This window comes from Rhinopithecus roxellana, chromosome 1 (assembly GCF_007565055.1).
Source record: "Rhinopithecus roxellana isolate Shanxi Qingling chromosome 1, ASM756505v1, whole genome shotgun sequence".
Lineage (NCBI taxonomy): Eukaryota > Metazoa > Chordata > Mammalia > Primates > Cercopithecidae > Rhinopithecus > Rhinopithecus roxellana.
The window spans coordinates 54,970,741-54,994,964 of NC_044549.1; the positions used below are offsets into that span (position 1 = coordinate 54,970,741).

Consider the following 24,224-nt stretch of genomic DNA (forward strand, 5'->3'; position numbering starts at 1 on the left):
TTATTCTGTCACCCAGGCTGGAAAGCACTGGTGCGATTTCAGCTCATTGCAACCTCCGCCTACCCCGGGTTCAAGCAATTCTCCCGCCTCAGCCTCCGAGTAGCTGGGATTACAGGTGTGCAACACCATGCCTGGTTAATTTTTGTGTTTTTAGTGGAGACAGGGTTTCACCATATTGGCCATGCTGGTCTCCAACTCCTGACCTCAGGTGATCTGCTCACTTTGGCCTCCCAAAGTGCTGGGATTACAGGTGTGAGTCACTGTGCCCGGCCAGTTTTATGTATTTGAGGGAAACATAAAACATCATCTCAGTATCTATGAAGTATATATCAGTTCTGTCCAGAAAGGTTGCACAACTACAGTGGGGGAGGGGAGAGGCTTTACAGATCACAGATTAAAAGATTTTCTGATTGGCAATTGGCTGAAAGAGTTATCATCTAAAAACCTGGAATCAATAGAAAGGAGTGTCTGGGGCCACCACAATGGCTCACACCTGAAATCCCAGCATTTTGGGAGGCTGATGGGGGCGGGTCACTTGAGGCCAGGAGTTTGAGACCAGCTTGGCCAACATGGCTAAACCCTTTCTCTACAAGAAATACAAGAATTAGCCAGGCATGGTGGCACACACCTTTCATCCCAACTACTCAGAAGGGAATCGCTTGAACCTGGAAGGCAGAGGCTATAGTGAGCAGAGGTCGTACCACTATACTCTAGCCTGGTAGAGAGAGGGAGACCTTGTCTCAAAAAAAAAAAAAAGAGAGAGAAGAAACGAAATGAGTGTCTGAGTTAAGACAAGGGATGGTGGAGACCAAGGTTCTTATTATGTAGATGAAGTCTTAAAGGTGGCACCCTTAGAGGCAATAGATGGCAAATGTTTCCTAGTCAGACCTTTAAAAGGTACTAGACTCTCAGGTAATCTCTCCAGGACTGAGAGAACCTGGAAGGGAAAAGATCTAGTTGTGTTCATGGAGACTCTTTACAGATGCAAATTTTCCACCACAAATAATGGCTTTGCAGATGTCAAAATATAGCAAAGAAATATATTTTGGGTAAAATATTTTGATTTCTTCATCTGACTTTTATTTACTTTTTTTTTTTTTTTTTTTTTGAGACGGAGTCTTTCTCTGTTGCCCAGGCTGTGGTGCAGTGGCCAGATCTCGGCTCACTGCAAGCTCCGCCTCCCGGGTTTATGCCATTCTCCTGCCCCAGCCTCCGGAGTAGCTGGGACTACAGGCACCCGCCACCTCACCCGGCTAGTTTTTTTGTATTTGTTAGTAGAGATGGGGTTTCACCATATTAGCCAGGATGGTCTCGATCTCCTGACCTCATGATCCGCCTGTCTCGGCCTCCCAAAGTGCTGGGATTACAGGCTTGAGCCACTGCGCCCGGCCTGTTTACTTATTTTTTGAGATGGAGTTTCACTCTTATTGCCCAGGCTGGAGTGCAATAATGTGATCACTGCAACCTCCGCCTCCCGGGTTCAAGTGATTCTCCTGCATCCCGAGTAGCTGGGATTACACCTGTGCACCACCACCCAGCTAATTTTTTTTTTTTTTTTTTTTTTGAGAGAGAGTCTTGCTTTGTCGCCCAGGCTGGAGTGCAGTGGTGCGATCTTGGCTCACTGCAACCTCCACTTCCATGGATTAAGAGATTCTCCTGCCTTAGCCTCCAGAATAGCTGTGATTACAGGTGCGTACCACCAAGCCCGGCTAATTTTTGTATTTTTTGTTTTTTTTTTTGAGATGGAGTCTCGCTCTGTCGCCCAGTCTGCAGTGCGGTGGCGCGATCTCAGCTCACTGCAAGCTCCGCCTCCCAGGTTCACACCATTCTCCTGCCTCAGCCTCCTGACTAGCTGGGACTACATGCGCCCACCACCGCGCCCGGCTAATTTTTGGTATTTTTTTTAGTAGAGACGGGGTTTCACCGTGTTAGCCAGGATGGTCTCGATCTCTTGACCTCATGATCCGCCCATCTCGGCCTCCCAAAGTGCTGGGATTACAGGTGTGAGCCACTGTGCCTGGTCTAATTTTTGTATTTTTAGTAGAGACGGAGTTTCACCATGTTGGTCAGGCTGCTCTCCATCTCATTTCACCATGTTGGTCTCTTGACCTCGTGATCCACCCACCTTGGCCTCCCAAAAGTGCTGGGATTACAGCCACCACGCCCAGCCTACAGAGATCTCTTTTGTGAGAGGAAAAGCTGATCAATGCAGCGAATTTCACTGTTGTCTTATTTTCAGAAATTGCTACAGCTACTCCAATCTTCAGCAATCACCACCCTGATCAGTCAGCAGCCATCAATGTCTAGGCAAGATCCACAACCAGCAAAAGGATTCCAAGTCCTGAAGGCTCAGGTGATTGGTCTTTTTTTTTTTTTGAGACGGAGTCTTGCTCTGTCTCCCAGGCTGGAGTGTAGTGGCACAATCTCAGCTCACTGCAATCTCCGCCTCCTGGGTTCACACCATTCTCCTGCCTCAGCCTCCCAAGTAGCTGGGACTACAGGCACCCGCCACCGTGCCTGGCTAATTTTTTGTATTTTTAGTAGAGATGGGGTTTCACCGTGGTCTTGATCTCCTGATCTCGTGATCCGCCCACCTCCGCCTCCCAAAGTACTGGGATTACAGGCATGAGCCGCTGCACCCGGCTGGCTCAGGTGATTGATAACATTTTTTGGCAATAAAGTATTTTAAAATTAAGGTATGTACATTGCATTTTTTAGACATAATGCTATTAGGAACTTAATAGACTATACTATGGTGCAAACATAACTTTCTTTCCACTAAGATGGGATCTTGTTCTGTCGCCCAGGCCAGAGTGCAGTGGTGCAATGATAGCATACTGCTGCCTCAAACTCCTGGGCTGGCAAGTGATTCTTCCACCTCAGCCTCCAGAGTATCTAGGACTAAACAGTTGTACACTGCAACACTCGGCTTTTTAAAAACTTTTTTGTAGCGGCAGGGTCTCATTATGCTGCCCAGACTGGTCTTGAACTTCTGGCCTCAAGTGATTCTCCCATCTCCACCTCCCAAAGTACTGAAATTATGGACATAAGCCACTATGCCAAGCCTGTACACATAACTGTTATATGTACTGGGAAACAAAAAAATGTGTGTGACAGGCTTTATTGCAATATTTGCTTTATTGTAATGGTCTAGAACTCAACCTGCAATATCTCCAAAGCATGCCTGTATACAGTATGTGAGCTGCTATTATTATTACTATTAAAACCAAAGATAGGCCAGGTGCGGTGACTCACACCTGTAATCCCAGCACTTTGGGAAGCCGAGGCAGGTGGATCACGAGGTCAAGAAATTGAGACCATCCTGGCCAACATGGTGAAATCCTGTCTCTGCTAAAAATACAAAAATTAGCTGGGTGTGGTAGTGGGCACCTGTAGTCCCACTTTGGGGGCTGAGGCAGGAGAATCACTTGAACTTGGGAGGCGGAGGTTGCAGTGAGCCGAGATTGCACCACTGCCCTCCAGTCTGGCAATAGAGCAAGACTCCCTCTCAAAAAAAAAAAAAGAAAAACCAAAGTTAAAATTCATAATAGTCAAAAACTTCTCACAAATCAACAAAATAAATTAAATCAGCCAAAAAGTTGACAAAGGACAAGAAATGAATACACAGATGAAATAAACACATGAAAAGATGCTCATCCTCTTCAATAAAGAAATATAAATAAAAATTAGTTACCTAGGCTTCAAATTGGCAAAGATTCAAAATATTGATTTCCTGCCTGGCATGGTAGCTCACATCTGTAATCCCAACACTTGGGGAGGCCAAGTGGGGAGGATTGTTTGAGCCCAGAGGTTCAAAACCAGCCTGGGCAACACAGTGAGACTTCATCTCTACAAAAAATGGACATGGTAGTGAGCGCCTGTAATCCCAGCTACTCAGGAGGCTAAGGTGGAAGGATCACTTGAGCCCAGGAGACAGGTTGCAGTGAGCCATGATCATTGTGCCACTGCACTCCAGCCTGGGCAAGAGTCAGACCCTGTCTTTAAAAAAAAAAAAAGCCAGGCACAGTGGCTCGTGCCTGTAATCCCAGCATTTTGGGAGGCTGAGGCGGGCGGATCATGAGGTCAGGTGATCAAGACCATCCTGGCTAACACGGTGAAACCCCGTCTCTACTAAAAATACAAAAAATTAGCTGGGTGTGGTGGCAGGCGCCTGTAGTCCCAGCTACTCAGGAGGCTGAGGCAGGAGAATGGCGTGAACCCGGGAGGCGGAGCTCGCAGTGAGCCGAGATCTTGCCACTGCACTCCTGGCCTGGCAACAGAGCAAGACTCCGTCTCAAAAAAAAAAAAGAAAAAGAAATGTATCCTACAGGCTGGGTGCAGGGGCTCACGCCTATAATCCTTGCACTGTGGGAGGCCGAGGTAGGCAGATCACTTGAAGTCAGGAGTTCGAGACCAGCCAGGCCAGCATGGTGAAACCCCATCTCTACTAAAAATACAAAAATTAGCCGGGCGTGTGGTACACGTCTATAATCCCGGCTACTTGGAAGGCTGAGGCACAAGAATCACTTGAACCCAGGAGACGGAGGTTGCAGTGAGCCGAGATCACGCCACTGCACTACAGCCTGGATGACAAAGTGAGACTCCACCTAAAAAAAAAAAAAAAGGCCGGGCGCGGTGGCTCAAGCCTGTAATCCCAGCACTTTGGGAGGCCGAGATGGGCGGATCATGAGGTCAGGAGATCGAGACCATCCTGGTCTACACGGTGAAACCCCGTCTCTACTAAAAAATACAAAAAAAAAAAAAACTAGCCGGGCGAGATGGCGGGCGCCTGTAGTCCCAGCTACTCAGGAGGCTGAGGCAGGAGAATGGCGGGAACCTGGGAGGCGGAGCTTGCAGTGAGCCGAGATCGCGCCACTGCACTCCAGCCTGGGCTACAGAGCGAGACTCCGTCTCAAAAAAAAAAAAAAAAAAAAAAATTAAATTAGGCTGGGTATGATGGCTCATGCCTATAATCTCAGCAGTTTGGGAGGCCAACACAGGTAGATCACTTGAGCCCAGGAGTTCAAGACCAACCTGGGAAACAGCAAAATCCCATCTCTACAAAAAATACAAAAATCAGCTGGGCATAGTGGCATGCACCTGTGTCCCCAGCTTCTCAGGAGGCTGAGGCAGGAAGACTGCTTGAGCCTGGGAGGTCAAGGCTACAAAGAGCTATAATCACACCACTGCATTCCAGCCTGGCTGACAGACTGAGACCTTGTCTCAACAACAAAAAAGATTAAATGAAAAAAAAAGAAAAGTCACAGAAAGGTAGATAGACTATGACCCCATTTCTGTACAAAGGAATTACTTTCTCTTACACATGTACACACATCTGTTAGTATGACTATCACTCAGGCTGGAGTACAGTGGCACCATCTCAGCTCACTGCAACCTCCACCTCTGGGGTTCAAAGGATTCTCGTGCCTCAGACTCCCAAGTAGCTGGGATTACAGGCATGTACCACCACACTGGCTAATTTTTATATTTTTAGTAGGGACAGGGTTTCACCATGTTGGCCTAGCAGTTCTTGAATTCCTGGCCTAAAGTGATCTGCCTACCGCAGCCTCCCAAACCAAAATGCTGGGATTACAGGTGTAAGCCACCGTGCCTGGACTTTATTTATTTATTTTTAGAGACAGGATCTCATTCTGTTGCCCTGGGCCAGAGTGCAGTGGCAAAATCATAGCTCACTGCATCTTCTACCTCCCAAGGTCAGGCAAAACTCCCACCTCGGCCTCCTGAGTAGCTGGGAACACAGGGGCGCACCACCACACTGAGCTAATTTTTGTGTTTTTGTAGAAATAGAGCCTCCCTATGTTGCCCAGGCAGGTCTCGAAATCCTGGGCTTAAGCAATACACCCGCCTCAACCTCCCAAAGTGTTGGAATTACAGGCATAAACCACCGCACCCAGCAGGCCTAAATTCAAGGTAGTTAACAATGAAACATCAAATTATGGTTTCCTTTCCCTATTTAAAAATGCCTGAATTTTACTGTACTCATACATTGTTTATGTAACCAGAGAAAAAAGGTCAAGGACTTTCTACAAGCAAGAAACTGGATGACGAAAGTATGGTGACAGAAAGAATGGGGAAAATATTTGCGAGCACAAGCCCTAAAATGAGGTCACTGGTCCAGAGCCTGGGGAAAAGGCACCTTTGGGAAACGCAAACAGCTGCTGTAGGAAATGGGATCCTTAGGAGGCAGCACAGGAGCACCCTGAGGGGCAGAGAGAGCTCAGCTCAAGTGAGGCAGTAGGAACTGCTAGCAACCAAGATAGCACATGTTCCTGACTATCCAGAAACACTAGGAATGAGCAGCCTAGGGGCAGTGAAAAGCAGCTAGGCAAGAGAATTCAAAGATAGCAACTAGCATAGCCGGCAGAGCACAAAGTGAGGCAAAGGGTTCTAATACCTGGGGAAGGAACACTGGAACTGTGGACCATGACCAACCAGAGCTAAGCTAGTAGGGGAGGTAGGTGAAACACAGAGCAAGAAAAATGAAGAGATAGGGTGTGGGGGACAGTGGGACTGGAAGGCACAATGACAGCAGAGCTCAAGCCAGAATACACCCATTTTTCTTCCCCCTTTGTGACTCGCTCTATCACCCAGGCTGGAGTGCAGTGGCGTGATCTCAGTTCACTGTAACCTCCACCTCCCGGGTTCAAGTGATTCTCCTGCCTCAGCAATACCGAGTACCTAGGATTACAGGTGTCTGCCACCACGTCTCGCTAATTTTTGTATTTTCAGTAGAGACGGGGTTTCACCATGTTGGCCAGGCTGGTCTCAAACTCCTGAGCTCAGGTGATTCCCCTGCCTCGGCCTCCCAAAATGCTGGGATTACAGGTATAACCACCGCACCCAGCCTTTTTCTTCCAATTTCTATACAATATACATTAGGAGAAAGGCTCCTACTTGTTTCATGGGCCTCAATTGCAGAACCATCTCCACCTGGTTCTGGATTTTTCTCCTGACCACTAAGCAATCTGTGAAGAGAGTAGAGCTCCCTCTAGGTTCCTCCAGCAGCCAGCTCTTCCAGAGTTACTGGGCTGCTAGGCCGGGAGCGATGATTCACACCTGTAATCCCAGCACTTTGGGAGTCCAAGGCAGGTGGATCACCTTAAGTCCAGGAATTTTGAGTCCAGCCTGGCCAAATGGCAAAACCTATCTCTATTAAAAATACAAAAATTAGCTGGGCGTGGTGATGGATGCCTGTAATCCCAGCTACTCAGGAGGCTGAGGCAGAGAGAATAGCTTGAACTCAGGAGGCAGAGGTTGCAGTGAGCTGAGATCACGCCGTTGCACTCCAGCCTGGGCAACAGAGCGAGACTCTATCTCAAAAAACAAATACAAAAAAATTAGCCGGGTGTGGTGGCCCGTGCCTGTAATCCCAGCTACTTGGGAGGCTGAGGTAGAATCGTTTGAACCCCGGAAGCGGAGGTTGCAGTGAGTGGAGACAGCACCACTGCACTCTAGCCTGGGCAACGGAGCAGGACTCCATCTAGGAAAAAAAAAAAAAAAGCAGAGTTACTGGGCCACTAGAGCAGAGATTCTACTCGCTAGAGCAGAGATTCTACTCACTGTGTAGCACTATCTTCTTTGTGAGTATCCCCTATTGGCCAGCAGCCTGAAATAAGGGGTGACTGCCATGCCAAACTGAAGCCCTAACAATATCCTATGAGGAGATAAAAAGAGATCTAAACTTAGAATCGGAAAACAGGCAGCAATTCCCAGCTTTTCCTATTAGCAGCTCCGTGTACTGGAAAGCAAGCCACTTCACCTTTTTGGGTTTGCTTCCTCATCTGTATAATGGGGATATTTGCCTCACAGGGTTGTTGGGAGGATGAAGTAAATATATATATGAAAATGTTGGCCGGGCGCGGTGGCTCAAGCCTGTAATCCCAGCACTTTGGGAGGCCAAGGCGGGCGGATCACGAGGTCAGGAGATCGAGACCATCCTGGCTAACACGGTGAAACCCCGTCTCTACTAAAAAAATACAAAAAAAACTAGCCGGGCGAGGTGGCGGGCGCCTGTAGTCCCAGCTACTCCGGAGGCTGAGGCAGGAGAATGGCGTAAACCCAGGAGGCGGAGCTTGCAGTGAGCTGAGATCTGGCCACTGCACTCCAGCCTGGGTGGCAGAGTGAGACTCCGTCTCAAAAAAAAAAAAAAAAAAAAAAGAAAGAAAATGTTGGCCGGGCGCAGTGACTCACGCCTGTAATCCCAGTACTTTGGGAGGCCAAGGCAGGCAGATCACCTGAGGTCAGGAGTTCAAGACCAGCCTGGTCAACATGGTGAAGCCCCATCTCTACAAAAATACAAAAATTAGCCAGGCATGATGATGGGTGCCTGTAATCCCAGCTACTTGGGAGGCTGAGGCGAGAGAATCACCTGAACCCGAGAGGCAGAGGTTGCAGTACGCTGAGATCACACCACTGCACTCCAGCCTGTGCGACAGAACAAGACTTTGTCTCAAAAAAAAGAAAGTGGCCGGGCGCGGTGGCTCAAGCCTGTAATCCCAGCACTTTGGGATGCCGAGACGGGCGGATCACGAGGTCAGGAGATCGAGACCATCCTGGCTAACACGGTGAAACCCCGTCTCTACTAAAAAAAATACAAAAAACTGCCAGGCGAGGTGGCGGGCGCCTGTAGTCCCAGCTACTCGGGAGGCTGAGGCAGGAGAATGGCGTGAACCCAGGAGGTGGAGCTTGCAGTGAGCTGAGATCACGCCACTGCACTCCAGCCTGGGCGACAGAGCGAGACTCCATCTAAAAAAAAAAAAAAATAAAGTGGCTGGGCGCAGTGGTTCACACCAGTGATCCCAACATTTTGGGAGGCCGAGGTGGGCAGATCACCTGAAGTCAGGAGTTCAAGACCAGCCTGCCCAACACGGCAAAACCCCATCTCTACTAAAAATACAAAAAATTAACTGGGCGAGGTGGCGGGAGCCTGTAATCTCAGTTACTCGGGAGGCTGAGGCAGAAGAATCACTTGAATGCAGGAGGCAGAGGTTGTGGTGAGCTGGGATCGCACCACTGCACTCCAGCCTGGACGAGCAAAACTCCGTCTCAAAAAAAAAAAAAAAGTATTTTATAGGCTGGGCACGTCTGTAATCCCAGCACTTTGCGAGGCCAAGGCGGGTGAATCACTTGAGCTCAGGAGTTCGAGACTAGCCTGGGAAACACGGCAAAAACCTCTCTCTGCAAAAAATACAAAAATTAGCTGGGCACAGTGGCACATGCCATTAGTCTTAGCTACTCAAGAGGCTGAGGAGGGAGGATGACTTGAACCCAGGAGGTGGAGGCTGCAGTGAGCTGAGATCATGCCACTGCACTCCAGTCTGGGTGACAGAGCCAGATCCTGTCTCAAACGTAAAAAAAAAAAAAAAAAAAAAAGTGTTTTATAAACAGTATACGTATGCAAAGTATACTTATCACAGTAAAGCAAACATTTTTCATTTCTGCCTACTATTGATGGTACTATAAAACCATAAGCACATGTTAGTACCTCCAATGTGCCTCCACTGGCTGAAATTTTCTGTGTTTGTATCACTTTCAACCTATATTATAACATCTTCCTTCCTTTTTTTGTTTTTGAGGCAGGGTCTTACTCTGTCGCCCAGGCTGGAGGATAGTGGCACAATTACAGCTCACTCCAGCCTCTGTCTCTGGAGTTCAGGCAATCCTCCCACCTCAGCCTCCTAACTGGGACACTGGTAGCTCAGATGTGGCCCATAACTTCTAGGTGTGTGTCACCTTGCCCAGCTAATTTTTATTTAATTTTTATGTAGAGATGAGGTCTCACTATGTTGCCCAGGCTAGTCTTAAACTCCTGGGGTCAAGCAACCCTCCCACCTCAGCCTCTCAAAGTGCTGGGACACTGCACCTAGCCAACCAACAACTTCCTTTTTTTTTTTTTAAGACAAAGTCAAGTCTCACTCTGTTGCCCAGGCCAGAGTCCAGCGGTGAGATCTCGGCTCACTGCAACCTTTGCCTTCCGGGTTCAAGCAATTCCCGTGCTTCAGCCTTCCAAGTAGCTGAGACTACAAGGCATGCGCCACCACATCCAGCTAATTTTTGTATTTTTAGTAGAGACGGGGTTTCGCCATGTTAGCCAAGCTGGTCTCAAACTCCTGACCTCAGGTGATCTGCCTGCCTCAGCCTCACAAAGTGCTGGGATGATAGGCGTGAGCCACCGCCCCCAGCCTCAACAACTTCCTCCTAACATCTCAACGCCACAAAATGTCATCAATTTTTAACAGCTACTGCCAAATTGAAAGTGCCTCAGTGTTTTTGTTTTTGTTTTTAACTGAGATGGAGTTTCGCTCTTGTTGCCTGGGCTGGAGTGCAATGGCGTGATCTCAGCTCACCACAACCTCCGCCTCCCAGGTTCAAGCGGTTCTCCTACCTCAGCCTCCCAAGTAGCTGAGATTACAGGCATGTGCTAGTATACCCGGCTAATTTTGTACTTTTAGTAGAGATAGGGTTTCTCCAAGTTGATCAGGCTGGTATTGAACTCCCAACATCAAGTGATGCGACCGCCTCAGCCTCCCAAAGTGCTGGGATTACAGGCGTGAGCCACAGTGCCTGGCCCTCAGTTTTCCTTTTTATCTGATATCAACTTTTATCTTTAACCTAATTACAGTTACTTTACATGCTTTTATTTTCTGCAGTCTGCTATTTTATCACTTGCATGAAAGAATAATTGCATTTGGCTGGGCATGGTGGCTCACGCTTGTAATCCTAGCACTTTGGGAGGCCGAGGGGGGAAGGGGAGGGGGGGGATCACCTGAGGTCAGGAGTTCAAGACCCGCCTGGCCAACATGGCAAAACCCTGTCTCCACTAAAAATACAAAAATTAGCCAGGAGTGGTGGCACATGCTTGTAATCCCAGCCACTTGGGAAGCCGAGACAGGAGAATCACTTGAACCCAGGAGGCAGAGGCTGCAGTGAGCTGAGATCATGCCATTGCATTCCAGCTGGGCTACAGAGTGAGACTCTGTCTCTAAAAAAAAAAAAAAAAGAATTGATGTAGGCTTTGATAAGCTTCCTAACACCCAGCCTTCAGTAGGGATTTCTATGCAGTCTAATCACCCATAAAAACTAATTTGATTGGGAGGCCAATGCAGAGGGATCACTTGAGCCCAAGAGTTCGAGACCAGCCTGGGCAACATAGTGGAACCCCCACCTTTACAAAAAATATAAAAATTAGCCAGGCAAGGTCATGCATGCCTGTACTCCCAGCTACTCAAGAAGCTGAGGTGAAAGGATTGCTTGAGGCTGAGAGGTCAAGGCTACAGTGAGCTATGATCATGCCACTGTACTTACTCTAGCGTGGATGACAAAGAGAGACTGTCTCAAAAAAAAAAATTAAAAATTAAAAAATATCGGCCGGGCGTGGTGGCTCAAGCCTGTAATCCCAGCACTTTGGGAGGCCGAGACGGGCGGATCACGAGGTCAGGAGATCGAGACCATCCTGGCTAACATGGTGAAACCCCGTCTCTACTAAAAAAAATACAAAAACTAGCCGGGCGAGGTGGCGGGCGCCTGTAGTCCCAGCTCCTCGGGAGGCTGAGGCAGGAGAATGGCGTAAACCCGGGAGGCGGAGCTTGCAGTGAGCTGAGATCCGGCCACTGCACTCCAGTCCGGGCGACAGAGCGAGACTCCGCCTCAAAAAAAAAAAAAAATTAAAAAATATCTTAAAAAAACTAATTCAAAGTAATTTAGATAGTATACTCAAGTTATTTTACCACTAAGATCCAGGAGGGTGGCTGGGCGCAGTGGCTCACGCCTATAATACCAGCACTTTGGGAGGCAGAAGCAGGCAGATCACAAGGTCAGGAGTTCGAGACCAGCCTGACCAACATGGTGAAACCGTCTCTACTAAAAATACAAAAACTAGTCAGGCATGGTGGCACGCGCCTGTAATCCCAGCTGCTCAGGAGGCTGAGGCAGGAGAATCACTTGAACCTGGAAAGCGGAGGTTGCAGTAAGCTGAGATCGCACCACTGCACTCCAGCCTGGGTGACAGAGCAAGACTCTGTCTCAAAAACAAAACAACAACAAAAAAGATCCAGGAGGGTAAATAAATTGGCACAATTCTGTAATTTCTAGGTAAATAACTCAAAACATACAGCTCCAGACGCTTCAGAATTAGTACAGTATTAGACTGAGCAGAAAACGGATACAGATAATTTTACAGTCACTGAATTCTAACCCCTGAATACAGTTTGCTCAAATAATTGTATTTCCTGAATATGGTGACACTGAGCTCAGATAGGTCTCCAAAAGGCCACCCAGGCAGCAAAAGTCACAATATCCTAGTGTTAAATTCATTACCCATTCCCAGGCCAGGCGCAGTGGCTCATGCCTGTAATCCCAGCACTTTGGGACGCCAAGATGAGCGGATCACTTGAGGTCAGGAGTTCAAGACCAGCCTGGCCAACATAGAGAAACTCCGTCTCTACTAAAAACACAAAAATTAGCCAGGTATGGTGGCGCACCTATAGTCCCAGCTACTTGGGAGGATGTGGCAGGACAATAGCTTCAACCCAGGAGGTGGAGGTTGCAGTGAGCCTAGATTGTGCCACTGCACTCCAGCCTGGGTGACAGAGCAAGACTCCATCTCCAATCAATCAATCAATCAATCAATCAGGTCATTCCCCATTCCCAGCAGGTGGTGGTTCACCAGTAGTTAGTTGTCCAGATACCCTGTGGCCCAAACTAGTCACTTCTTTACATATGAGGACAAAGTACTCAGAGCAATAAATGGCCTGCAGAAGATCAAACAATACCAATGAAGAACTGTCACATTTTCTCCCAAAGGAAATGTTTGCAAAACCCAAAAAAGGCAAGTAACAGCCCTCCAGCCTCAAAATTATGAACAAATGAATAAGCAACACATTCTCACAACAAAGTGTTGCCTTTAGCAACCTGGAAATACAAAAGCGGAGATACTGCTTCAGCCAGGATCAGAGGCAGCCACGAAGTCAGAACTCTCATCACATCACTAGCTCCACAGTGAATTATTTCCTGTTATTTCATAAGCAAAGGTTATTCATTTGTTCACTCAACAAACATTTGCCAAGTAGTTACCCTGTGCCAGAAATGGTCAGGTGCTGGGATATAAACAAGACAAGCTCCTGCCTTCAAGTAGGTAATAAACTAGGTATGGGAAACACAAAAAAAAAATACCAAAACATGGTAAAAAGGAATCTGAGGGGAAAAAAATAAAAATAAATATAATTTTTTAAAAAAATACCAAAACTTAGCAGGACAGAATGATTATAAAAGCTTGCACAGACTGCAATGTCATACAGAAGAGAGGCATTCTGCTGAACCTGGAGGGAATCAAGGAAGGCTTAACTCCTGGCTCAAGCCTTAGAGTCAGCCAAGCTGTAGAATAGAGAGCAAAATATCACAGAAGGAATAGCCTGAGAATGCTGGGACCTTCAAGGAGTTCACTATAACTGAGCCTCACGTGCCAGAGTAACTGTGGCAGGGGAGAAAGGAAGATAAAGAAGTGACCAGGTGATAAAGGTCCTTATGAGATGCTGAAGCAGACACAGGCCAGGGTCTAGATGTTCAAGACCAGAGGTATATTATTTACTCTTATCTGGATTTAAAGACCACCAGAATGGAGAGGGCATTTGACTACAGCAAGACTGGAAGAAATTAGAGACCAGTTATTTCAAATCACTTCTGGCCTCTACTTATTTTTCTCTTAAATATTAGTGGGACTTTTTTTTTCCCTCTCTTATTGGGAAAAAATAAAACTGAAAATTCTATAACTAAGTCTGTGAGCCGTCTGTTCATCAAAAACATGCCTGAACAGAGTGCTAGATTCTACCAAAGTAGCCCCAATTAAAGAAGATGACAAATCTCTCCTGCATCTGGAGAATTCCTGGCAAAAACACCAAAGCCAGGTCTCTGGTACCAGCAGAAGAAAGCTAGAAAAATGTCCTGATCGGGGCGATACAGAACACAATGCTGCCTGGTATACCGCAGTGTTCTATCAATGGGAATGCCCACTGTTCCCAAAGAACATGCCAAACGGTTACCTCCTGGTTTCTCCATACGAACTGTCAGGAAAAAAACCTTCTACTGCCAGGAATGACCCTGAGCTTTATAGTGTGGACTCCTGCCTACCAGCACTGAATAAAGACAATCTCAAAATTCCCTCACCTGTCCAGAGTGCCAACAGGTACAGACAGCTGCCTTCCTCACCAGACAAGGAAACTGGACACTTGAACCCTGCACAGCACCACAGCACCCAGCCACATTCCTACTATTAATACTACTGAGATTAGAGGTCCTATATAATAACACACATTAACTACTACTGACAGCCAGCACTGACCACCCCAGAGCTTGAGGCCCTCATCTCCAGTCCTCAATGCAATCTGCAAAGAAGGCTGTATTAGGCCTATGTTACAGATGGAAAAACAAAACAAAACCAAAGCTCAGAGAGGTTAACAGCTTATCCAGGGTCAAAAATTGAGCAATAAAAAGTGTGAAGACTCCAAAAACCAAGCTCTTCCCATTGTACCAGACATTTCTTCTCTCAGACTTTTTCTGAAGAAATAGAAGGCCGGGCGCGGTGGCTCAAGCCTGTAATCCCAGCACTTTGGGAGGCCGAGACGGGTGAATCACGAGGTCAGGAGATCGAGACCAACCTAGCTAACATGGAGAAACCCCGTCTCTACTAAAAAATACAAAAAAAAAAACTAGCCGGGTGAGTTGGAGGGCGCCTGTAGTCCCAGCTACTTGGGACGCTGAGGCAGGAGAATGGCGTAAACCTGGGAGGCGGAGCTTGCAGTGAGCTGAGATCCAGCCACTGCACTCCAGCCTGGGCGACAGAGCGAGACTCCGTCTCAAAAAAAAAAAAAAAAGAAATAGAAATACTCAAAGCCTTATTTCCAAGAATTTCTGAAGTTGATCCATTTAACTAAGAGGTGGCCAAAAACATTTATTTAAGCAATCACCTTGCCTTCAAGGCAACAAATAAACAAGTTTTTATTTTCTTTGATCAAGTGAATAGTCCAGATGGAAAATGAGAGCTATTTTGAAGAATTCACTTATTATCTAAATACCTTGATTTTATATTTCTTCATTTATTTTTGCCCAAGATACATACACAGAGAGATAGAGAAGACAGCAAAAGGCAGAATTTCATTTTACTAGATCAGAATGAAAAGTAACAAAGCAAAAAACATTCAGATTTACATTATATTTTATGCAGTAAAAATTAAGAGACAAGTGACTTTCAAACAGACTGAGCCTTACCTCAATCTTACTCCTCCTGTTCCAAGGGACAGCACTCCAGGTGATCAGCAGACACTCCCAGCCTACATACAGTGAACCAGACACAGGGGATAAGCAACGCCTTCATGCTCCCAAAACCACAGTGGGAAGGAGTGTGATGGCCTCCTAGGGAATCCGAACACATATAGTATTTGTAAATCACTTCTCGTTGAGACATACACCAAAACAAAATGTTTTACCTGTAGTTTGTCTACAGGAGTACTTAAAATTAACAGGTGTATAAAATAATGCAAAAATAATCCCACATCAACATGAACTCACAGTGATAGCTAAACTTTTTCCATGGAGATGTTAAGATAATTAACTGTCACCAGTCAAAATTAATACATTATAAAAACTTTATTCAATGGCTTTACTGATTACAAGCTTGATATACCTGAATCACTTCTTTCTTCAAAGATCTATAACCACATCTAAACCAGGAACTACCACTAACAAAATGTTAAAAATATCATCAGCATTTTGGCGGTGTCCAAAGCAGTGCCTGGCATAATGCAGTAAATGTTGGTTTATGAAACAATGAATGGAGAGAGAGAAAGAATACCACTTTTTTTTTTTTTCAGTCGGAGTCTTGCTGTGTCGCCCAGGCTAGAGTGTAGTGGCACAATTTGGGCTCACTGTTACCTCTGCCTCCCAGGTTCAAGTGATTCTTGTGCCTCAGCCTCCAGAGTAGCTGGGATTACAGGCACATGCCACCACACCCAGCTAATTTCTGTATTTTTAGTAGAGACAGGATTCTGCCACGCAGGCTCGAACTCCTGACCTCATGTGATCCACCTGTCTCGGCCTCCCAAAGTGGTGGGATTACAGGCGTTAGCCACCACACCCAGCCAAGAGAGAAAGAATACCATTGAAGAAAAATAATTATTTAAAGCTTAAGAAAAAAGATAATGTTTACAATAATGAGAACTATCAGTACAACTACAAACAGAATTACCTAACATTGCACTTGAAAGTTTATACTAGACTCCAGTTAGGCTATACTTCCTACCACTCTAAACTCAGAAGGTATAATGATTCTGATACTGTTTTTGTACATGTTGGGTTCCCTTTATACCTCACCTACAGCCAACACACCAACTTTTGCCTGAATAATACATACAGAGCTCTGGCCCACAGCTGCAGGCCTCAGAGTTGGAGTTTGCGTACTGTCTTTCAATGATACAGATTGTCAAAGGGAGACAGTGTACAGGCCAAATTCACTGAAGATGGATAATACTTCTAGTGAAGACAATGTCCTGTGAGAGTAAACAAGGATGCTGAAATGAGAGTCACTAAGATTTAACAGATTCAACGAACTCACTTCATGGCAGTAAGAGAAGATGAAATTTCATGGATTTAAGGATGGAAAGACCATTTAACAACATAAATGTTAAGGTTTTCCTATCCTTCTTTAGTGTTGCACACGTTAAACAATGGCACACAAATTAGTGAAAAGAAGCTTTTAAATTAATTTAGATTTATAAGAATTGGACTAAAAACACCTGGAACTTACATGTATGATGAAGTCTAAGTTTGTCTATCATTTCAAACAATAGCCACAGTGCTGAAAAGAAAGTATGAGTCACAATTCAAAAACAACGGAGGAAAGAAAAAAATGAACAAAGAAAAGCTTTGGATCCAAATACCACAAAGAAATTCCTTACTTAAAATGTTGTCAAATGACAGCCACCACTCTGACTTGGAGTAAGAAAGAAAGGTCCACACTGTCCTCTACATGGGAACAAACTCATCCAGCCCCACATAACCCTTCCAGTTGCATACACCTCAATGTTCAGCCACCAATACAGTCAGCCACAATCCCTAGCAAGCAACAGGAATCCTAACAGATAATGAGTCACCCACTCCCACGCAGTAAGAGGTCATTCTCCATCAGGAAGCCCACTCTGCAAAGTTTCCTTGTTCATTTCCCAGGCTGCCACCACCATGACCCAAATAAAGCTGATTCTCCAATCTCAGTAGCCTATCAACTCTCGTCTACACTCCCCAAACCACAACTCCCACCGGCCTCACCCTAACGACAAGACAGCTAGCACTACTCACCGTGTGTCACTACTCACTCCTCTGATAAGTTCCTTGCCTGTGAACCACTCCTCCTCAGGGTGCATCAGGGCCCCGGAGGATCCAGTTCTCTGCTTAACTCTCCTGTGCCCAGTTGAGCTCCTGCCTTTCCAGGAACTAATCACCAGTTACCTCAGACAAGCTAAACTCTCAATGCCTTTTCTGCCCCAGCCCGACCGCAGTCTGCCAAATTCCCAGACCTCAGGAGACGGAGTCCGGGAGACGCATCCAGATGCGCCTTAGGGATTAGACACACAGAGGCCCCTAAAATTCCAAATACTTCCCCTACCCCACACCGCGCTCTGGTCATCCTCCGGGGCGCCAGCATCCAGAGCCAAAAGCGCAGGGCGACCACAGTTAGGTCTCCGTGTCCCTATGACTCCCTTCCCCGGCTACGAAATCCTCAAATATCAAGCCTCTGAGGCCCCGCGTCGAGGCCCAAGACCCCCGCCAAGCCTCTGGTCACTGGAGTTTCCCGGGTGGGACCCTGTGTCCCGAAGGCCCGGGGCGCTGGGTCCATCTAGCTGCCCCGAGCCACTGCATGCCAGGGGCCCAGGCCGCGTCTCCAGTCGGTCCCCATTGTTGCGGGACCCGGCGGCCCCGACCGGGAGCGAGGAACCGGCACCGGCTCTCACCTCCTGCGCCGCGGCTCTGGGCCGCGCCGGACCGCGCAGGGCCGAGGGATCTCACGTTCCGCTGCGCCCGCCTAGGCAAAGTCTGCGGCGGCGGAGGCGGAGGCGGCGGCTGAGGCGGGAAGCAGCCGGCCAGGCCCGGGCGCAGCGGGCTGGCTCTGGCCGAGCGTCGGTCTCCACCGGCGGCGGCGCTCGCCAGCCTCCGCTCGCGGTCCGCGCCAGAAAGCGTCCCCCTCTCGGCCCGCGCGCCCGACCGTACGGACGGGAACACGCGCCGCGGAGAGGAAAGTTCCGCTGAGAGCCGACTAAAGGCAGTTCCCCGGCGCCGGTTGTACCGCGATTCCTTCCTGTATGGGACCGTTTCTGGAGTGAATGCCGTACGGAAATCCCAAGCCAGAAGCTGCCTGAGAATGGTTCTAGGGGTGGGTCCAACGGAATGGTTTTGCACTCGCCAGCCATTTAGCGCCTCAATTGAGCCTCAGTTTCTCCTCATTTCTCATTGGGAATAATCTAGGCGGCTTGTTAGAATTGAATGAAGCGATGCTAATACCTCGCTCAGAGATAGGGAGCTCTACACTGGGGTTACGATCGTTACTGATCCTGCCAATGCTGCTGCTACTATTGCCTCCAACGTAGGTTGTGCTCAGCCCTCAAGGGCCCTTGAAATTATGCGTACCCTGTAACTCTTCCTTTTTCACCCTTGGTCCCCACCTAGCATCCTGTTTCCTGTTAAGCTGTCTTCAGAATTCCCTGGAAGAGAAGCAGAAGCAAAAGGGGGCTTTCTTGATTGTTGACACTCAAGTGGAGGTTAAGGATGCAGGTTCTCCTTCCTCAAGTTGGGAATTACTGCCATGTGGGCTCCAGTTACTGATGGGACTATAACAGCTCTCTCCACTACAGCCTCAGGTTCTCTTCTCCTCTTCCCAAGAAGTGAATGTTAACAAAATCATCTTTTTTTTTTTTTTTTTTTTTTTTTTTTTGAGACGGAGTTTCGTTCTTGTCGCCCAGGCTGGAGTGCAGTGGTGGGATCTTGGCTCACTGCAACCTCCGCCTCCCAGGTTCAAGCCATTCCCCTGCCTCAGATTCTCCAGTAGCTGGGATTACAGGCGCCCGCCACCACGCCCGGCTAATTTTTTGTATTTTTAGTAGAGACGGGATTTCGCCATGTTGAGCAGGCTGGTCTCGAACTCCTGACCTCAGGTGATCCGGCCCACCTCGGCCTCCCAAAGTGCTGGGCCACCAGGCGTGAGCCACCGCGTCCGGCCGACAAAATGATGTTTTAAATTATGAAAGTGGATCTTTCTTTGAAGATTTTGTATTTTATTGATGAAATCAAGAGGATAACAATTCCTTTCTCGTCCCCACTTCCCTTTTCTTCTAGGCCTTCACACCTCTAAGATACCAGATGCGGTTATTTTTGGAGCTAACTATCGATGGGAATTAGGTCTGCAGAAGGTGTTCCAGCAAAAAAATCCTAGATTTCAAGTGTTCTCAAATTTCCCATTTTTACATATCCCCTCAGATAGCACTTTGCTATCTGATATGGATCTGTGTCCCCACCAAAATCTCATGCTGAATTGTAATCCCCAATGTTGGAGGTGGGGTCTGGTGGGAAGTAATGGGATCATGGGGGTAGATCCTTCATGAATGGCTTAACACCGTGCCTTTGGTTCTCTTCTGGTGATGGTGAGTGAGTTCTCACAAGATGTGGTTGCTTAAAAGTGTATGGTGCCGGCTAGGCCTGGTGGCTCACACCTGTAATCCCAGCACTTTGGGAGGCCGAGGCAAGTGGATCACCTGAAGTTAGTAGTTTGAGACCAGCCTGGCCAACATGGCAAAACCCTGTCTCTACTAAAAATACAAAAATTAGCCAGGCATGATGGTGTGTGCCTGTAATCCCAGCTACTCAGGAGGCTGAGGCAGGAGAATCACTTGAACCCAGGAGGTGGAGGTTGCAGTGAACTGAGATTATGCCACTGCACACCAGCCTGGGCAACAGTGAGACCATCTCTAAAAAAAAAAAAAAAAGTGTATGGCACCTCCCCCCACTTCTCTTTTCCTCCTACTCCAGCCTTGTGAGGTGCTCGCTCCCCCTTTGCCTTCCACCATGAATGTAAGTTTTCTGAGTCCTCACCTGAAGTCTAGCAGATGCTTTCTGTACAGCCATGAGCCAATTAAACCTCTTCTTTATAAATTACCCAGTGCCGGGCATTTCTTTATAGCAGTGTGAGAACAGACTAATAGAGTGTCCCTTCTGGAAACAGCAGGCTCATGGGTTAGAAAACAGCACAGTCAAAGCCTCCGGAAGATCCTCTGCTCCCTCAGGTGAGAGGAACTTCATTCCAGGTTCTTCAGAGGCAAAGGATGCCTCAAAAGCTGGTTCCAGCCAAGTGCAGTGGCACATTTATGTAGTCCCAGCTTCTCAGAAGGCTGAGGCAGGAGGCTCACTTGAGCTCAGGAATTCAAGTTCAGCTTGGGGAATATAGCAAGACACTGCCTCTTAAAAAAATAAATAAAAATTTTAAAAGGCTAGTTAACTTCTCTCAAGCAGCCTGAGGTCAGATCAGCATTCCAATCCCTTCCAGCTTCATGTCTTGCATTTTACCCATTTGGCCTCTTAGCTGGGACTCTCTGGGTGACACAGAGAGCAGATTTGGCCTCAGGAGTTGCAACAGGTTCACATGAGAGCCCAGAGACTACCAAAGAGAGAAGAAAGAAACCAGGTTGTTCAGATTAAAAAAACACTCCTACTGTTAATCCCCCCACCTCCATCCTCCGACCCCCAATTAAAAGACTTAAGGCACAACCACCAAAACATAGGCACTTACCTTTCTAAAGGCCAGAGCTAGCTCCCCTGGGGATGAAAGCCTCTTCCATTCCCTCCTCCCAGGATGACATTGCCCTTCTGTAACATCTGTTTCCTCACCCTCCTAGAGCTTCCCTGACTATTTGAATGATGTCACGCCCTCACAACAACCTCTGAGATTCATGGTACCCCCAAATTCACCTGTAGAAAGATGGGTTCTACTGGGGGAAGTCCCTAGAGTGATTTATGCATATACCTGCTTATTGTTGGCTATACCTTTAAATGAGTTTAAAAGATCTGGGACTGCCCTTCTGGGATTAGGCAAAATTCTCCATGGACTTGTTGATTAATCAGAAACCAGAACAAGGCTTTCTTCATCACCATGAAAACACAAATGGAAAAACACCCTCTTCGTTTTTGTTTTGTTTTGTTTTGTTTTGTTTTTGAGATGGAGTCTTGCTCTGTTACCCAGGCTGGAGTGCAGTGTCGCGATCTCGGCTCACTGCATCCTCCGCCTCCCAGGTTCAAGCCACCCTCTTCATTTTATCTGTTTCACCTCCTCCTTATTCTATGAGAGTTAGCTTAATCCTGCATCCACCAGCCACACTTAATGGCCCTCCCTCACTTCTGAATGCCAAAACCATGATCATTCTGAACCAGATTCCAAGGTGACAAAGAGTTGTATTGCTTTCTTCAACAGTTATCCCATTCTTGGGATTTTTTTACCTTTCTGCTTGTATAACACTCATCACCCAGATTATAATGTCCTAGGAGATTTTTTAAAAATCGACCCCAGTTTCTAATGACAGCCTAGTATAATTGCTACACCATAAAATTCCCCATTCAGCAACTATGTACTGGGTACCAATATGTACCAGGCACTGGCCAGGCGTGGTGGCCCATGCCTGTAATCCCAGCACTTTGGGAGGCTGTGGTGGGTGGATCACGCGGTCAGGAGATCAAGGCCATCCTGGCTAATATGGTGAAACCCCATCTCTACTAAAAATACAAAAATTAGCTGGGCGTGGTGGCGGGCACCTGTAGTCCCAGCTACTCGGGAGGCTGAGGCAGGAGAATGGCGTGAACCGGGGAGGCAGAGCTTGCAGTGAACCGAGATCATGCCACTGCACTCTAGCCTGGGCGACAGTGTGAGACTCCATCTCAAAAAAAAAAAAAAAAAAAAAAAAAAAAAAAATACGTACCAGGCACTGTACCCAATGCTGGGGAATAGTAATAAGACATGACAGGCATGACCATAAGCATTTTACAGTTATTAACTCCTTTAATCCTCACATCAACATTCCACTTCAAAGGTGGAAAAATAAGCTGAGAAGTAAGAAGAGGGATGGGGTTTGAGTGCAGACCATCTAGGTCCAGAGCCCATGCTTATAACCATCCCTATCATGAATGAAGAAGTATGTTCAGAGTTGAGCCTGGAAGAGTGTGGTCTGTAAAGTGTGACTAATAGAAACCTATCCTATATGGATGTTCATTCAGATGAACAGATGTTTATTGTTCCCCAGTTGTATTTCAGATGCTGATATGCCCTGGGGAACACAGCACTAAACAGGAGGGAACAGGTCTCTGCCCTCAAGTAGCTTACCTTCTAAACAGGGGAGAAAGACAGTACAAAATAATTGCAAATTCTAATAAGTGCTGAAAACACAAAACAGAGACCAGTATGGGAGAGAGGGTGTTGGAAGAAAGAAGGCATTGGGTAAGACCAACCCAATGAGGTGACCTGTGAGCTGAATCCTGAATACCAAGAATGCTAGAGAGAACCACGTAAAGTCTGGAGGAAGAGGAATTCTAGGCAGAGGGACCAGAACTTGGGGGCAGTATGGTGTGCAGGTGTAGTGAGAAGCCCCAGATAACTGCTCTGTGAAAGATTCTCCCCGGGGCCTGAAAGCTTGAAGGAATGAGTAACTCCTCCTGTCTCAGGCCCAGTCCCAAGGCAAAAGGCCACTTGCGCCAGCAGTATGTGTCAGCAAGATAGCAGAAGCATGAAAAGAGCCGGCCAGAAGATACCTACCCTGGCCGGAAGACACCTACCCTGGCTGGAAGACACGTAACCCCAAAGATCAAGAAAAAGGCCACCCAGATACCACGTAGCAGTTACTCCAGACTGGGACACTTCCTGTTTACAGGAGACTATAAAACCCCTGCCCCGTCCTCACTTGGGGCTGATGCCATTTTAGGCCTCAGCCCACCTGCACCCAGGGGCTCATTAAAACAGCGTGTTGCTCCACACCACCTTGTGTTGTCTGTTGGCGTGCTCCCAGGTTTCGGCATCCGATGAAAGTTCTTGTATCGGTTCAAACCCCGAGGGCATGCCAACAGACAACACGAGGAGGTGTGGAGCAACACGCTGTTTTAATGAGCCCCTGGGTGCAGGTGGGCTGAGGCCTAAAATGGCATCAGCCCCAAGTGAGGACGGTGCAGGGGTTTTCCACTCCTCCTAGGCACCACCTCCCAAAAAGCTGAACTCATTGCTCTCACTCAAGCTCTCACTCTAGCAGCTGGACAACAAATTAACATATATTTGGGTTCTCGTTATGCATTCCATATAGTACACTCACACTCATCTATCTGGAAAGAACGAGGTTTCCTAACTGCAAAAAACACTCTGGTCATAAATGATTCTCTCATCAGCAAGCTCCTTCAAGCTACCAGGCTCCCACAGAAAGTTGCCATCATCACTGCAGGGGCCACCAAACCCCAGATAATCCCGTATTGGCCAGAAATGCTTTAGCAGATCAGGTAGCCAAACAAGTAGCTCTACAACCTGTGCAAGGCCAGTTTCTGTCCCTGTCCTCGTTCTCTCCTCTTTACTCCTTAGAAGAAAAGGAGGACTTCCAGGCCCAGACCCTCCAAAAGCAAGGACCACGGTATGTCAAGGAAGGGCACTTCGTTCTTCCTCACTCTCAAACAATTCCTATCCTCCAAAGTCTCCACAACTCTTCATGTCGTTATAAACCTCTCTTAAAACTTCTCTGCCCTATTCTCACTTGTTCTCACCTTTCCAGCTGTGTCTGAGTGATTTTCCAGTCCTGCTCTATCTGCCACTCAGTGTCACCCCCGGGTTCCCTCCAGCCACTGCCTTTTCCTACCCACCAAGCCCAGGGCCAGATACCCCGGCAAGATTGGCAAGTAGACTTCACTCACATGCCGCCCGATAAACGGCTCTGCTATCTTCTAGTCTTTGTACTTTCTCCAGGTGGGTAGAAGTATTCCCAATAACTTCAGAAGGTGCAAATATCGTCACACAAACTCTCATCATGCCTATAATTTCCCGTTTCGGACTCCCAACATCCATCCAGTCTGATAACGGGCCTGCCTTCATCAGCCAAATTACCTAAGGCGTCTCTACATCCTGAGGAATAAAGTGGGTTCTCCACATACCT

General features: G+C 47.3%; 1 protein-coding gene across 4 annotated transcripts in view; it reads right to left on the bottom strand.

Annotated features, from left to right (window-relative positions):
• Window positions 1-18,250, bottom strand: part of RAD54L2 (RAD54 like 2) — a 123,664-nt gene extending 105,414 nt beyond the window's left edge. For 2 of the 4 annotated variants that reach the window (XM_030934554.1, XM_030934447.1), the window contains exons 1-2: window positions 18,018-18,201; window positions 15,283-15,426 (exon numbers count right to left, since the gene is read on the bottom strand). The gene's annotated coding sequence lies outside the window, so the exon portion shown is untranslated. Of the gene's footprint in view, window positions 1-15,282; window positions 15,427-18,017 lie in introns of all 4 variants that reach the window. The other 2 variants (XM_010381604.2, XM_010381612.2) reach the window with 2 other exon arrangements.
• Between the last annotated feature and the right edge of the window lie 5,974 nt (window positions 18,251-24,224).